The sequence below is a fragment of the Equus caballus genome, chromosome 1, assembly GCF_041296265.1.
Source record: "Equus caballus isolate H_3958 breed thoroughbred chromosome 1, TB-T2T, whole genome shotgun sequence".
Taxonomy (NCBI): Eukaryota; Metazoa; Chordata; class Mammalia; order Perissodactyla; family Equidae; genus Equus; species Equus caballus.
In genome coordinates this window covers 153,378,083-153,394,816 of record NC_091684.1, presented here as the reverse complement: position 1 = coordinate 153,394,816, position 16,734 = coordinate 153,378,083, and positions in this window count along the sequence as shown.

The following is a 16,734-nucleotide window of genomic DNA, read 5'->3' as shown; positions in this document are numbered from 1 at the left end:
AACAAGTTACGTGGGTGGTACCCTCTATATCAGTTCTTCCTTGGTGCATTCCACCCTTCCCTTCCTGGCCAATACATCTTCTGCAGTAAGACTGATTGTCAGGCTAAAGAAAAATGTACATCCCAACTCTACTAGATTATTCAACAGGCCTCTTAGGAATTAATAAGAGTTAATACTTCACAAAATTCAGAAAGCCTACTATCCCTTCCTTGTGGACTGTGTTCTCAATTCCATATGATTGCATCCTCTCCTGCTTCATGGCTCTCTGCCTCTTCTCTGTCTGTTTCCTCTGCCTAGAACCATCTTCCTTCACTTCTTGGCCAAGTGAGGTCAAATAGTACTTCCTCCCTGAGCCTCATGACCTTTTCTGACAGAAATGAATGGGTACCTCATCTGTACTTTTACTTACTTTTTTTTTTTTTGGCGTGTCAATTATAGCACTTTTGTCTTGATGTAATTATCTCTTTAAAGGATTGACTTCCCCTATACACTATAAACTCCACAAAATCAGAGTCCATGTTTTATTTTCTAATAATAATACTGGGCTCTTATTATGTGTCAGGTACATAATATAAACCTCACAACAAACCTTGTTAGATATTGATATTGATGTCATGTTCATTTTATAGATGAGGAAAAAGTCTTAGAGAGGTGAGGTAACTTGCCCCAAATCCACAGCGATTTGAGTGACAGAGCAAAGGGTGACTCCAGAGCCTAGTTCTTATCCACATTCTCCATCTTGCCACCTTCCCCTCAGAGAAAGTCTTTTGGTGCTTAATAAAGGTTTGACAGTGAAGGCAAGACTTTGCCTTAACTGTATGAGGGCCCTAGTAGAACATGTTTATAATAGTGTGCAGGTAGAACTGATGAGCACAGAAACCACGTGTCTAATAAAAAGATATCTCTCTCTCTATTTTTAAATCAATGAGTAAACAAGCAAAGCCTCTGAATTCCAAGGATGTATCTTACTAACAAAGGCAGAGGGACTAGGTTACTGAAACCTTGAAGGAGTGTTTGCTTACAGCGATGTTCAGGAGGAGTGGCAATGCCAAGCGCACAAGCAGAAAGAAGGGCACACGACTTAAATACTGAACAGCAGACCGTGAGTAGGAAGTCCACTTGATTTAAAAGTGCCGACTGCTCTCCTCTGCAAGAAAATGCTTTGGGTAGGGTTACAGGGCTACCAGCCTTACACTGCTCCGGAAAGTCACTACCGTTCTCATCCCAAATGCCGTTTATTCTGACATCTAAAGTGGGTCCATGAGATCTTTAGAAATGTAAAGAGCCAGAGGTGCCTCAGCAGCCCAGAAACGTATGTCCCCCTTTAGTCTAGTCACAGCCTGATCACTGGGAGGTTCACACTGTCACTGAGGGGAGCTACTGGTACTCTAGGTACTCTGAGACAATTTTGGATTTGGCCGATAGTCCAATTTTATGAGGTTTTTTGCCCCTTTCGAGTCATTAGTTGTTTTGTTTTCTATTCTTAGAGGTCTTGCCAATGACAGCATTGTGGCTGAGATACAGGTACAGTGCCGCTTCTCTGTCTGAAAGGAAGAAATACAGCAAGTCCCAACAGCTCCTATTAAGAAAGAGATCAGCCTGGTGACTGGCAGGGCTGGCTCAGATCGACTACTTAGTCCCACTTCTCTTCTTGGAAGGATGGGAATAAGGAGAACAGCTTTTGATGCTGTTTGGATGTCGATGGAGGCCCACTTTAAGTCTGCACATGGAGAACAAGAACCGGGCTGCCTTCCCCAGATGAATATTGTTCTTAGAGCCTGGGGAAAAGTATGCAAAGAATTTCAAAGACACTACTGTCCAGTTCCTTTTTCTTCTCCTTGCCGTGTCATTTTTTTCTTTCAGTCAAAAATTGGTCCATTGCCTTCATTTCCCAGAAAATACATGATTCTTCTCTCTGCTGTACCCACCATTTGGCAGGAGAGAGAATTGATGCAGACACATGCAGCTGAAACAAAATTTTTTTGACCACACTTAATTCCCATTCCTTGATCTAGGTTAAAGGACTGAAGAGTGGGAAAATTAGAAGCTTGTTCCCTTCACTTTTTATTTTACTTCCCTTTTTTCTGTGCATTTCATCTCTGCATCAGTAATCAAGGTCAAGATACATGCTTGGAAGATTTCCCCACCATTAATTCACTATTTCCCTGACCTCAGGGACTGTGTTCTATATCTCATCATGAACAACAGTGTTCTCTTGCTAATTAATACTCATAAAGTGTATGCAATATTATGAAGACCCAGGCCTTTAGTAGAACCTGGGATAGTGAAGAAATCCGAAGACACTACCATTTGGGACCCAGATCAAGAATACAGTGAGGAGGAATCTGTCGTGGGGTGCTGCTTTAAGGCCAAGGGAGTGGCTGGGTCCCAGCAATAGATGCATTAGATTTTATCCCTCCCTTGGTGCACCCCAATTACCATGTCATCTCAACTGTGAGGGCCCCTAATGATGACTGCTCCTCAGACTCCAATGGACGGGAATTAAAGAAAAATTAACTTGAGGATATCTTCCTCTCCGTCTGTTATAGAGTTACTAGAGTTTGTGAAGTGCCCAGAGTCTGTTTGTTGGTCAGTTCTTTGGCTAAAGCTGCCTTCACTCTGATTCATCCTTCCTCCAACCCATCCCCTACCCCACCTCCATCTCCCATCATATTTCAAAAGGTTAATCCCTGGCTCTGATCACTGGCAGGCCTCATTCCTATTAAGCATGGTTCTCATTTCCTTATTTTTATAAACTGGTAACCATCCAGGATTCCTCCTTGGGCTGCAATGTGCAATGCAAAAACAAGTCATTTAAATTCTGTTTCTTCGGGTTATGGACCATTCCTATCACAAGCTAGGTAAAACCAGGAGTTGACAACAGGCGCTCAACCCAAACTTGGCAGGCCTGGTAGGAGAAACTGAAGGAAAAGATGTCTTTATAGAAGATAAGGGTCATCTGATTGGCTGTATCAGTATCTAGGGGATTCTATATCAAATATGTTCCTTCTACTGGCCTCAAACATTGACATATTACACTGGTTAGCAGGGAAATCAGAAACCCTTCATAATGCTGAAAAGTGGTAAAGAGTAGAGGAAGAGTATAGACTCTGGGGTTTGTTGTCCTTAATTTCAAAGTGTGGACAACTCCATCACTATTATCTCTATCTGTGACCTGAACAAGTTCCTCAACTTCTCTAAGCCTCATTTTTTAAAAATCAATTAAATGGGGATAGTAATAGAACCTTCCTTACTTTGTTGTTATGAAGATTAAATGAAATAATGCATTGCAAAACATGTAAAGTACTTAGTCCAGGGCAAAGTATTTAACTAGGGATCAATAAATGTTAAATGTGAAATAAAATTACCTTCCCATTGGGGCTGGCCCCGTGGCCGAGTGGTTAAGTTCGCGCGCTCCGCTGCAGGCGGCCCAGTGTTTCGTTGGTTCGAATCCTGGGCGCGGACATGGCACTGCTCATCAAACCACGCTGAGGCAGCATCCCACATACCACAACTAGAAGGACCCACAACGAAGAATATACAACTATGTACTGGGGGGCTTTGGGGAGAAAAAGGAAAAAATAAAATCTTTAAAAAAAAAAAAAAATTACCTTCCCATTGACAAAGTTCACCTGGCTCGCTTATCCCTGTTTATATGTCCAGGCACAGGAAGAAGCACACAGACTCAGACACTGATACTTCTGGAGTGCTGGGGTTCTTCATTCCAATTGCAGCCTATTGAGGATTGTTGAGGGGTGGGCAATGGCTGCAGAGAGAATCTCTGAATCTCTAAGAACACAAGGTGTATCTGAGTGGATGAATTGACTCTCTCTGCCTAACCTCAAGAGGACATTTCACAGCCTGAGCTCCATTGTACACTCACTTTGGCCTTGGGCCTAGTCCCATCAGAGCTTTGGATCTCCCTGGAACAGGCCAGGTACAGCTTTTATTCTAAGTTTAGAGTAATGGAAGTGTAGGGGCCTCTGGAAAGTGGCTTAGTGGGGACAGGTAATGGCAGTAGAGTATGTTCTGTGCCACCACTCCACCACACAGACACACACACACACACACGCACACACACACAAATCCAATGTAAACTCAAAGACTCACTCTTAGGGGACCTGCCATGGAGATGTAGAGTTGGCTTTTTTTTTAAATAAACTCTCTAGGCTTGGATCCCAGCTTCATCTATTCCAAGCTCCTCCTTGGAAACTTACTAAACCTCTCCAAGCCTCATTTTTCTCTTTGTAAAGTGGGAATTATAATAGTTCCTACATTGGAAAGTAGTTTAAATTATATGAGGCATGTAACCTGTTTAGCATGCAGGGTATAGCCTTTAGTAAATATTAGCTATTGGTTTTATTTTTGTTTTGCTTTTTAAAGAAGAAAAATATCACAAGCACAATCTGGAGCCCCAAGACAAACCATTATTTTGATCAAAGACAAAACAATCGTATTTCATCCAGGAATTTGTTTTGAAATATCTGTCAGATATTAGCAAAATCCAAATACTCAAAGAGACTGAAAGAAAATAAACCAAAATATCCAGTGACTTTCTCTTAGTGATGGGCTTATAGGAAATTGTTCTATCCCCTACCTCTTCGCCAGGGGCAGCCATTATTGTGAATGTGGAGGATACCATTTCAGCCCATATTTTTGTATTTTAATTGCATGTACATGCTCCATGAACACTAGATAGTATTGCTTTATGTGCTTTTTGGTGTTTACAAGTTCTTTCATACTGTATCTATCATTTTGTAGCTTGCTTATTTTAACTCAAATTATATTTTCTAGATCAGCACTCTCCAATAAAAATATAATGCGAGCCACACATGTAATAAAACTTTTTCTAGCGGCCACATCCAAGAAAAAGCAAAAAGAAACAGGTAAAATTAAATTTAGTATATATTTTACTTAACCCAATATATCCAAAGTATTAATATTATTCTAACATATATCTTTAACCACATTTCAAGTGCTCCATAGCTTTATGTAGCTAGTGGCTACCATATTGAAGAGCACAATTCTAGATCTATTTATATCGATACATATTAACTTTGTTATAGAGTCTCTCTCTCTCTCTCTCTCTCTCTCTCTGTATATATATATGTATAATTATTTACCCACTTACTTATTAATGGACAGTTAGGTTTTTCCCTATTGCAAATAATGTTTCACTGAACATTTTTGTCTATGTTTCCTGCTGCACACATACAACAGTTTCTCATAGTGAGTACCATGAGTGGGATTTCCAGTTCATCGGAGTGAGCATCTAGTTGTAGGCCTGTTGTCAAATTGCTCTCCATAGTGCTTGTACCAATTTTCATTCTTAATAACAATGACCAAGAGTATTTGATTCCCACATCTTCACCACAGACTGCCAGGGTGGAATCCCACCATTACTTCTTATTAACTGAGAGACGTTGGCAAACTATTTAACCTCTATTTACTTATCTGTGAAATGAGGCTAATAAAAATATCACCTACCTCATTGTTGTTAGTATTAGATGAGTTAATACATAGAAAGAAAGCACTTAGAACCGTGCCTGGAAAATGGTAATTCCTCAATAAATGTAAGTTATTGTTATTGTTGTCATCATCTCATTTGTTCTTCATAACTGTTCTATGCAGTAAGCAGGATAGGTATTATTACTACTAAGATAAGAGATTGGATCAGACCCAATCCAGGTCTGGGATTCATTAAATGTCATTAAATATCATAGCTACAAAGAGATCATTTCATCCAGTCTCCCTTTTGTTTTAGAGAAGATAACACTTAGCTTTCTTGGGATTTTAACTAACTTCTCCAAATTGGTTAGAGTAATAAGAGTCTAGAACTGAGTCTTCTCACTCTTAGATATTGCTAGTTGTGTAAATGCATCCTTTTCTCAAGAAACATTAGAGGAAACATAATTTAGGTCATGGTCAAATGCCAGATTTCATGGGAAATACCTAAAATGTATAATCTCATTTAATTAAAGCAAAGATTTAGAACATTTTCCTCTTACATCCTGATATTCAGTTAGAAGTTCAGCTCTGTCTGCCACCACTACCACCAACATCACTAGCACCACACCATCGATACCACTATCCACTCTCTTTCCCATTGAGATCAGACCTACTTCAGCTGGAGTAAGTGATGCTGATCAATATTAACTGTGCCTACATAATGCCTAGTGAGAGTAAATTAGAGCCTAATGCTTAGAAGAGATGCCCAAGCCTAGACAGGTGAGGAGGCCCTTCTTTTCATTCATTGTATGTATATTTTCCCTTAAATTTTTTGACATATCTACCATGGCTGCTTTAAAGTCTTATGTGCAGCTTCCATTATCTGGACCTCCTCAGGGTCAGTTTCTATTGAATGCTTTTTTTCTTGAGTAATTCTTGTGTTTCCTTTGTGCATCCAGTGATTTTTGGTTGGCAGCTGGACATTGTGAATTGTACAATGGAGAGTCTCTGGATTCTGTTATGTTTTTCTGAAAGGTATTTCTTATTTTAGAAGGCAATTAATTTGGATGGACTCGAACTCCCACTTCTGTCTTCCATATGGTGGACAGCAAATGAACTCTCCACTCAGTTCATTCAGTTCTCAGCTACTCCTATGTTTCAAGACCCCTTGGGGTCTTCCCTAGGCATGTATAGTTTAGCAGTCAGCCTAGGTTTTAGGCAGAATTTATATGTATATGTTTGGGGCTCTCCCCTTTGGCAGGGCCCTCCATTCCTCTAACATTCTGTGCTGCCTGCCCCAAACTGTCAGATACCTCAAACCAGTAAGATGATGGCTTTCTGCTGCTGCAGCTGTGTGGGCAAGAGCCTGCAAACCTACAAATCTCACTTGTGGAAACTCTTCTTTCAAGGATAGACTTTCCTTTAGTTTTGATTTTGTTCATTCTCCAGTTCCTTAATATTTTTAAAAATATGTTGTCTAGATTTTATAATTGCCACTGAGGGAGTTAGTCTAACCAAGATTCTCCACTATTACTGAAGCTGCAGCACCCTGTTAAGTGTCTTTTAGTCTAAAATGGTTCCACCTTCCCCTATGCTGTTTATTCACTGAAGAAATTGGATATGAGTTGAAGGAGGGTGAAGACATTTACAGTATTCTCTCTTCTTCTGAAAATGTTTGAATTTTTTCTTAAAAAAATTTGAAAATTAAAAGATTACTTCAAGAGTTGTGCTGATTACTTCCTATTACTTAACAAGAGGAGCATAATGTTTTGTTGCTCTACTTTTAATGATGTTAAGACTGATCACTCTACCTGATTAGAGATTGCCAAGCAGTCCAAGCAGCAGTCAAGATCTCAAGGGGATGTTGAAAGGAGAATATCTCTCAATGGGATGAATCATTGCATACACAGATGTGGAGCAACAGGAAAGAAAATAAACTTTTTATTTGACATATTATTCTCTGTTCTGCTTCTGAGAAACCTGTGAACTCAGAGTAGATGAGAAAAGAAATGCAATGACTCAAGCACTAAGAGAAAGTCTGACAAAGACCCCAGAGAGTACTCAAAGAAGGCTTGTCATAGAAGAATTGTCAGTCACTTTATAGAATACTTAGAATCACTGGAGTTTTCTAATGGAAAGGGCCTCGTAGCACCACATAGTTCAATGCTCCTAGTTCAAGAGTTTCCTGAAGGACATGGTTTTACCTTCCTATGCTGCCTGTTCTTCTCTCACTGTAGGATGACATCAACAATCCCAAAGGTCCCATACAGCTCTAATAGTCTGTGATTTTATAATCACCATCCCCTCCCAACATTATACTCATAAGAAACTGAGGCCACATCTTGAGTTCATGGCCTTGAGTTCATATATATATATATATATATAACAAAGCATGGATCCATTCTCTTCCATCCAGTACTCTTTCCACAATAAGAGGAACTAACATTTATTGAGTGTGCTGAATATTTTACATATCACATATTTAATCCTTACTATAACCTACTATAGAGCAAGTACTATTATTATCCTCATTTTTTAAAAAATGGAAATAAGGCACAGAAAGCTAAGTAGTTTATCAGATGTGCCTCCAAAGCCTGTCTTGAATCCTTTTATTTTTCTCACCAGCATTGTCACTATCAGAAGTCCAAGCCTATGGCAGCTCTCACTTAGATTCCTGTAATCTAACTACTCTATTTGTTTCTATGCTTGCCCACTCCCACTCCATCCTTTCTCAGTAGCCAAAGGATCTTTCAAAAATGCAAATCAAATTATGTCACCCTTCTGCTTCAACTTCCCAAAAGTCTTTCATTGCACTTAGAGTACAGTGTAGACTCCTTGCCATGGCCTTTGAGGACCTGTGGAACCAGGCTTTCATCTGTCTTTCTGATCTCACTTCCCGCCACGCTGTCCTGGAGGACTGCTAGGAAAATCCCTTTCTTCACATTCCCCAAACATGCTGCTCCTGCTGGGCTCCAGCCCTTCACACTGCTCAGCCTGCTCCTCTCCAGCGTCTTCACATCTCATCATTCAGCTTTCAGCTGGAATATAACCTCAGGGAAGTCTTCCCTACCCGTCTAAGCTAAAGAACAAAGCACCTCCCCAGCCCCTGCTCCAGTCAATCAGTCTATCTCACTATGCTATTTTTTTGCCTTAAACAATTATCACTATCTGAAATTGTCTTATTCTTTACTTGTTTGTTTTTTGTCTCTTCCACCAGAATATATAACTCTGTATGTTAGTCTAGGTTCTCTAAGAAGCAAACGCCAAGATGGGATTTAATGTGTAAGGATTTTTAGTAGTGGAAATGCCTGAGAGAGAAAATGAGGAGAGAACACAAGTTTCAGAGAGCCCTCAGAACGTGATGCAAGTGTGACCCTGAGCGAAGGAGAGGGGACAGGAAGGTTGGATTGAAGTGAGTTAGACTGCTGTGCAGACTAAAGACTGTTCAGCAAGACCATCACTGAGTTCTCCAGCTGTAGTTGACCATCTTATAAATACCATGTCTCCCAGGAATGGACTTGCCTTTGTATCTCTGTCACAGTCAGTTACTGGTGAGGAACAGCCCATGGGAAGTGTGGCCTGGTGCCAACAATACAGTGGATTTCAGAGCACAGAATCTGAGGCCCTTGGTCAACTATGCTACTGTAGTTGGAGATCTATGAGGCACATTCTCATGCCTGCCACACTCTGTAAGAGCAAGGACCATGTCCTCCTCCTCTGTTCTCAGAGCTTTCCACTATCTAACACAGAGAAGATGCTCAAGACATAGTTGTGGGATGAAAGAATGAATAAACAAAAGAATGAAGAACCTTGCCCCAGATTGCATAGGTGGAAGAGCAAACTTTAGAAAACAGCTTCTCCAATTTTAAAAATCTAGTACTACTACTGCTTTTTTACTACGCCCACTGCATTATGCTATCTCTCAGACAGTAAACCAGGAAGAATAAAATTAATTACGTGCCCTTGATTGGACCTCAAAGGCATATTTATGTCCCTTCTGCAACATATTGTCCAAATATTCTACTTTTAACACAACTTTTTTCTTGAACCTGACAAAAGGAACAGAAAAGCTTACCACCACCATGCAGAAGAAAGAGTGGTAACCACCCACCCTCCTGACAAATATTTTAGATGTACAAAGTGGAATCTTTTTTTCTTCAAGAGTGGTTACAAAGGGAAGAGAAAAAACAGAAGCCAATGCTCTTCCAGAAAAATTGAGTGGACGTCAACTCTGTACTCTCAGTAAATGTCTGTAAAGAAGAGAAATGTATTCATGTTACCACTATCTGATGTGATAATAAAATCTGGGATATTTCTATAAAGAAGTTGCTGAGTTTCATCACAAAAGACAAACATCTAACTTGACCATCTTACAAAAATTCTCAAAAACAGAAGAGGCGTCTTAAAATAAGCCTCAATGCATGCAAGGCAGGCAAAATAATAGAAACCACATAAAATTATTTTTAAATGTTATACTTTGAAGCTGATAGTTTGAGATCAAAGACAGTGGTGAGTTGCTTATCTAAAATATCTTCTTCTCAGAAATTGGGATGGCAAAAATAAACAGCTTTGCTCTAAGCTTTAATAATTTTCTCTAAAACCAAAACAAGATAGTACTAGTTGTCCATAGACAGAGTCCAATATAGTGAGCAAGTGAAGAAACACTGGTGACGCCAAAGAGAACTTGCTACAGTGACTTGTATACACACAAGAGCTGATTTTCTGCAAATAAATCCTTGGGCTTTTTGTTTTTTTTTTAGGAAGATTAGCCCTTAGCTAACATCTGCCACCAAGCCTCCTCTTTTTCTGCTGAGGAAGACTGGCCCTGAGCTAACATCCGTGCCCGTCTTCCTCTACTTTTTATATGTGGGACGCCTACCACAGCATGGCTTGACTATCGGGGCGTAGGTCTGCACCCGGATCTCAACCGACAAACCCCAGGCCACTGAAACAGAACATGAGAACTTAACTGCTATGCCACCGGGCAGGACACTAAGTCATTGTTTTGAAACCCTGAGGCCTTCATTCTGTGTAGTGACTTAGAGCCCAGAGAAAGGAATACCTCTATGATTAGCTTGGGATCCTTGAGTTGTTTTGACTCAAGGATTAGAAGGGCTGCAGTGGTTGGAGACAGGTGAGAAGAAAGGAAGTGGAGAGAGATGGTTAGTCATAAAAGAAGAGGCACAGTTTGCAATGGGTGGATCACCATGATTTGCGTAAGTGGAAATTAGGCAAGTGGGAGAGGATTTAACATGGTATGAGAGGGAGAGAGGACAGCAGCCTGATGACGGTGAAGGGTTTTAGTGGAGGCAAGGGTGAAAATGCTAATTTTGCCTAATGCTGTTGTTTCTAATCTTGGTTTATGTACAAGTTCTCTGAGCTCCACCTCAGACTTACTAAATCAGAATCTCTAGGAATGAGGGCTGGGAACTTTTTTTTTTTTTTTTAAGATCAACAAGAGATTCGCATGCTCAGTCAATTCTGGCTGGCTGGCTCAATTTCCAGGTCTCCAGTTACCAGGAAATTAGTGTCAGGAAATGCCACTGCCAGTATAGATACAGGCAATATGCTCTTCTATTTGTCCAGCAGAAACCAGTAAGAATACCCTTGTGTGTACTGCTTTCACTCCTTTAAGATGTCTTTCAGAGACTTGACCTCGCAATGTTGCATTCCTGTCTCCCTTATGTGGTGGAAAGGAGGAAGAGGCTGGAGTCAGAATGGAGATGCCACACAGGTGTTTCAAAGACATGATAAAGAGAATAGAGATGGTTGCAAGCCAAAGTAAATGAAACTGACCCACATTAACAGTTTCATTGAGATATAATTGACATACAAACAAGTATATATAAGTAAAGTATGCACTTTGTTGAGTTTGACATATGTATATACCTGTAAAACCATCACTGCTATCCAGACAATGAACATATCTATTACCCTGCAAATCTTCCTTGGGTCCCTTTGAAATTCATCCCTTCCATCTTTCCCTGTTCCCCTTTCTTGTCTCCAGGCAACAGCTAATCTGTTTTCTGTCAGTTTAGTTTGCATTTTCTAGAATTGTGTGTAATTGGAATCATCGAGTGTTCTCTCTTTTGTCTGACATCTTTCACAAAGCATAATTAATTTTAGATTCATCTATATTCTTATTGTATCAATAGTTTATTCCTTTTGTTTACTAAGTACTATTCCATTGTATGGACGTATCAGTTTATTCACTAGGTAACAAAATGAACATTTGGATTATTTCCAGGTTTGGGCTATAATAAATAAAGCTGCTATACACATTCATGATAGATCTTTACATGGACGTATGCTTTAATTTTTCTAGGGTAAATACCTAAGACTAGAATAGCTGGATTATATAATATTGTATATGAATTACTTTTTAAGAAACTGTCAAATTGTTCCAAAGTGGTATACCATTTTACATTGCTGCCAGCGAGGTATGAGAGTTCCAGTTTCTCCACGAGCCAAATAACACTTGGTCATAATGCATTATCATTTTTATAGATTTCTGGATTTCATTTGCTAAAATTTTGCTTAGGATTATTGCATTTATGTTCAGGGGGGATATTCGTATATAGTTTTCTTTTCTTGTGTCTGTCTGATTTTTGCGTCAGGATAGTGCTGGCCTCATAGGATGTATTGGAAAATATTTTCTCTTATTTAATTCAATTTCCCATACTTGTTTGTATAGATTTGGCATTATTTCTTCTTTAAATGTTTAGGAGCTTCATCAGTGAAGTCATCTGGGTATGGTATTTTCTTTATCAGTAGGTTTTTTATAAAGATTGGCACCTGAGCTAACATCTGTTGTCAATCTTCTTTTTTTTTCTTCATCTCCCCAAAGCCCCACAGTACATAGTTGTATATTCTAGTTGTAGGTCCTTCTGGTTGTGCTATATGGGATGCCACCTCAGCATGGTTTGATGAGCAGTGCCATGTCCGCACCTAGGATCTGAACCAGCAAAACGCCAGGCCGCTGAAGCAGAGCACCGAACTTAACCACTCGTCCATGGGGCCAGCCGTTGGAGGTTTTTTAACTACAAATTAAATTTATTTAATAAATATAAAACCATTCAAGTTATTTATTTCTTCTTGAGTAAACTTTGATAGTTTGTGTCTTTCCAGGAATTTGTCAACAGTAACTTTGAAAGTCAGAAGACAGTGAAGCAATGCATTAGAAAATCTGAGAGAAAGCTATTTTCTATCCTTGGTCAATTAAGTTTGAGGTAGAATAAAGACATTTCAATCATGCAAACTCCTGTTCTCCAGAAGCTGCTGAAGGATATGCTCCACCACAGTACGAGGTTAAATCAAGAGAGAGGAAGACGTGACAATCAGGAAAAAGAGTGTCTAGCACAGAAAATGCTAGAGTGATGGATTTACCTATAGAAAACCAGTCCAAATTAGAGCAAAAGGACTCCAGGATGGAGACCTCCAAAAAATAAACATGAAGTAATAAAATAAAATAAACTGATGCTTTTGACTATGTGGAAAATAGAATTGAAACAGTTTTTTGGCATCTGTTATTATATCTGGAGAAAATTATAATAGGTACATAGAAAACTAAGCAAATAAAAGAATGAGGCATCACGAAGAAAACCAAAATTTGTATAAAAAGAAACTATCATACTACTCTGTCTGCCTAACTGTGAAGAATATTTACATAGATCTAACAATATAAACATTAAATATTCATTTAACAAAAATAATGATATTAAATTGATAATGTCAATTATTAAATTGATATTTTGGGATAAGGGGATATGGGATAGGGGAGAGAAGTCGGGACATAGAAAAATTCTCATCTGCCATAACAGGAAATCAACAGATAATTTCTAAAACAGGTAAATATAAAGAGTATTAACATTCATGAAGATAAATTCCAGAAGAGAAAGCTAAGAAAGAGTACTGGGGCATAAGTAGATGTATAGCCTGGGACCACATTTTTCCTTTATAAGCCTTGTAGTACTATTTAACTCTTTAAACTTTGTGCATTTATTATTTTAATAAAAATTAGTTTTCAATAGACTAAAATTATCACTAAATTCCACTACTACAATGGTGACAGGAAACTTCTAATGAACTTCTATAGTGTATCACAATACTTACTAATAATCTTTACATTACTTATAGGACAAAGATCTCAAGCTTCTTAGCTTGAAACCTATATCATTTAGCTCTTGCTGGGTAACAAACTACCCCCAAACTTAGTGGCTTAGAACAGTAAGCATTTCTCACAAGTCTACAGGTCAGCTGGGTGCTTCTTATCTCATTAGGGTCCACTCAGGTGTCTGAGATTAGTTGAGGATCAAGTAGGCAGCTCTCCCGATATAGACAGCATTCTCTTACATGTTTGGGGATTGCTGGTTCTTGGCTAGTCTAAGATGTCTTTGATTGGGACAACTGGGCTCTCTTCCACATTGTCTCTTATCCTTCAGCCTATTAGCTGGGCTTGTTCACTTGATAACTAGTCAGGGTTCCCAGGGGTGAAAATGGGTGTAAGATCTCTTGAGTCCTAGACTCAAGATTGGCACACAATTACTTCTGCCTCATTCCCTTGGTCAGTGCAATTATAAGGCCAGCCTCGAATCAAGGAGTAAGGAAATAGATTTCATCACCTTATGAGAAGAGCTACGAAGTCACATTGCAAAGGATGTGGACATGGGGAGGAGCAGAGAACTGTGACCATTTTCTCAATCGGTCTCCCTCAACACTCAAGTTCCCACTTTTCCTTCCTACATGAGTTTTCCCAAGTCCATATACATTGTCTTAGTCAGTTCAGTCTGCTATAACAAAACTACCATAGATCGGGTGGTTTAAACAGCAAAGATTTATTTCTCACAGTTCTGGAGGCTGGGAATTCCAAGATCAAGGTTCCAGCAGGCCCACTGTGTGGTGAGGACCTGCTTCCTGGCTTGTAGACAGCCACCTTCTCATTGTATCCTCACATGGCCAAAAGAGAGATCATCTCTCTCATGTCTCTTCTTACAAGGGCACTAATCCCACTCAAGAGGCCTCTACCCTCATGAACTAATTACCTTCCAAAGGTCCCACCTCTAAATACCATCATATTGGGAATTAGGGCATCAGCATATGAATTTTGGAGGAACACAAATATTCAGTCCGTAGCGTACATTTATGCCTCCATGTTGTTGCCTCACCCTAAAGGCTTTTCCATACCTCCTGCAAGATAGTCAAAATCTTTCCATCCATTCAGATTGTAGATCAAGTCCCTTTTCCCCTTTTAAGCCTTCCTTGGCCTTTCTAAGCCTTTTGTGATCTCCTATGTTGTGAGTATCACTCAACTGTCACTTAATAATTTAAGTTTACTGTGGAAATATCTCAGCTCTCAACTGGACCCTACTTGATGACAGGAATTGTATCTTGTAATGTTTTAAAAATACTGCTTTGTACCATAAAGATTTACTCAATGAGTGAATGAATGAATGGATGGATGAATGGACAAACAGGCTGCCTCCTTTCACTTGTAACAGACTACTGCCTTCATAATATTGGATGGGAAGAGAACTAGATAAGCCTGACTCTGTAAAACCATGATTCCAGGGTATATGAGTTGAGCAGTTTCCTGGAATACAATTAAAAAAAGGAAAGAAAGAAAGAAGGGGGTAAGCAAGCCACTCCCTCTTTCACCCTCACAAAAGTACAAACCACTACATATAGGGTCGCTGAATCTCCTTCTGGACTAAAATTACAAATGCTGCTCCAGCCTCTCCTGCCGAGAGTGTCCTACCTGTGTCTATCATGTTGGAAAATGCCTTCCTCTGCCTGGGCTCTCCTCTATTTGGGCCCTGTGGAAAGGGGGCTGAGTGGAGGCATGATGAGAGCCTTTCCTGCCCTTCATGCTCCCTTCCTGCTCCATGAGTATCTTGCCTAAGGCACTTTGGACAAGCTCACAAGAACCAGAGACTAGGCATCCAACACTCCTTTTATTGATTATTATGAAGAATTGAGTGCCAATCTTCAGAGAAATTGGCCCTCCTACCCTCCTCTGGCTTCCCTTCAGGACAGAGAGAACCTATTACCGTGTCTCCCAGGCTTGCCTGCCCATCTGCTGTTGTTGTAACCTCCCCTCTAGCCCATCTGTATTTGATCTGCAATGTATTTTGTTGCTCATTTTCTGGTAAAATATTTTAAAGCTTAGATATTTGTTTTTTTAGTGGCTCTTCTGTGAGTTCCATTAATTCTCCCTCTAAAGGTACCATCTTTTCTATTACTTTAACTCATACAGAATTTGTTGCTGGATTGTGCTGTCACCACTAAAGGTTCTGACAATCTTCAGTTTAAATGCAGGCTGTCAGCTGCTGAGTGGGTTTAAGAGATTCTTATAACTAGTAACAAGACCATCCAATCAACCCCACTCCATAAAATTCGGATTCTCCACAGCCCTGGTCAGTCTGGAGAGTTGGCACCATCTCAGGCCATTTTCTTTTTCTATCGCCCCAGAGTATAAAAGGGATGTTGTCAGTGTAGTTTAACCCTACATTTTGAGGTATCTAAAAACAGTTGTAAAAAATCTGATGAAGATTAAAGTGTTTCCAGGTTTAAAATGTTTTACATGTCTCATAAATGTCTCTTAATTCCCGAGTTGAGACATATCGTTATTTTGACAGTTAAGAATCAATGGATATAATTAGAAAAATAAGAGAAGAGAGGATGTGGGTAGTGGATGAATTGTGCTGGCTGTTTGTACTGCCCAAGCTGAAGATGCAGATAAATCCTAACATAATTAGTGGAAACCAGAAGACAGAGTAAAAAGTAACTTGAGCTATTGATCCTTATCTCCTCTTTCAGATTCTTGGTAGGAAAACCACATAGGTGGTCCCTGTGGCCCTGGGCACCTCAGGGCATTCTCCTTTTAACGAAGATCCCGGTGTGTAAAATCATGTACACATAGGACCTTCTCTCTGAATATTGCACACCACCACCTAGTAAGCTCCTTGTAATTCCTCTGCATTTTATTATCCTCTTCATACCCTCGCCATTGCATCTTTCTCACTAACCCTTCAGTCTCTCAGTATAGAATCTCTCAGAGTGGTATATCCATGTTCCCAGCTAGATGGAGAAAAATTTTTAAACTGTCTGAACCATAAAAGAATTTTCTAGGAAGCTAATGAAACTTCATCTCAAGATTCCTCACTTGCATGAGCTTTCTCCAAGGCTCTATACCTACTTTTATATTCATATTATTTTTCTTAAGAGTACTCCCCTAAATCATATAAGATTCAGGTCCCACAAAACCTCCAGATATACCTCTGGTCTCTA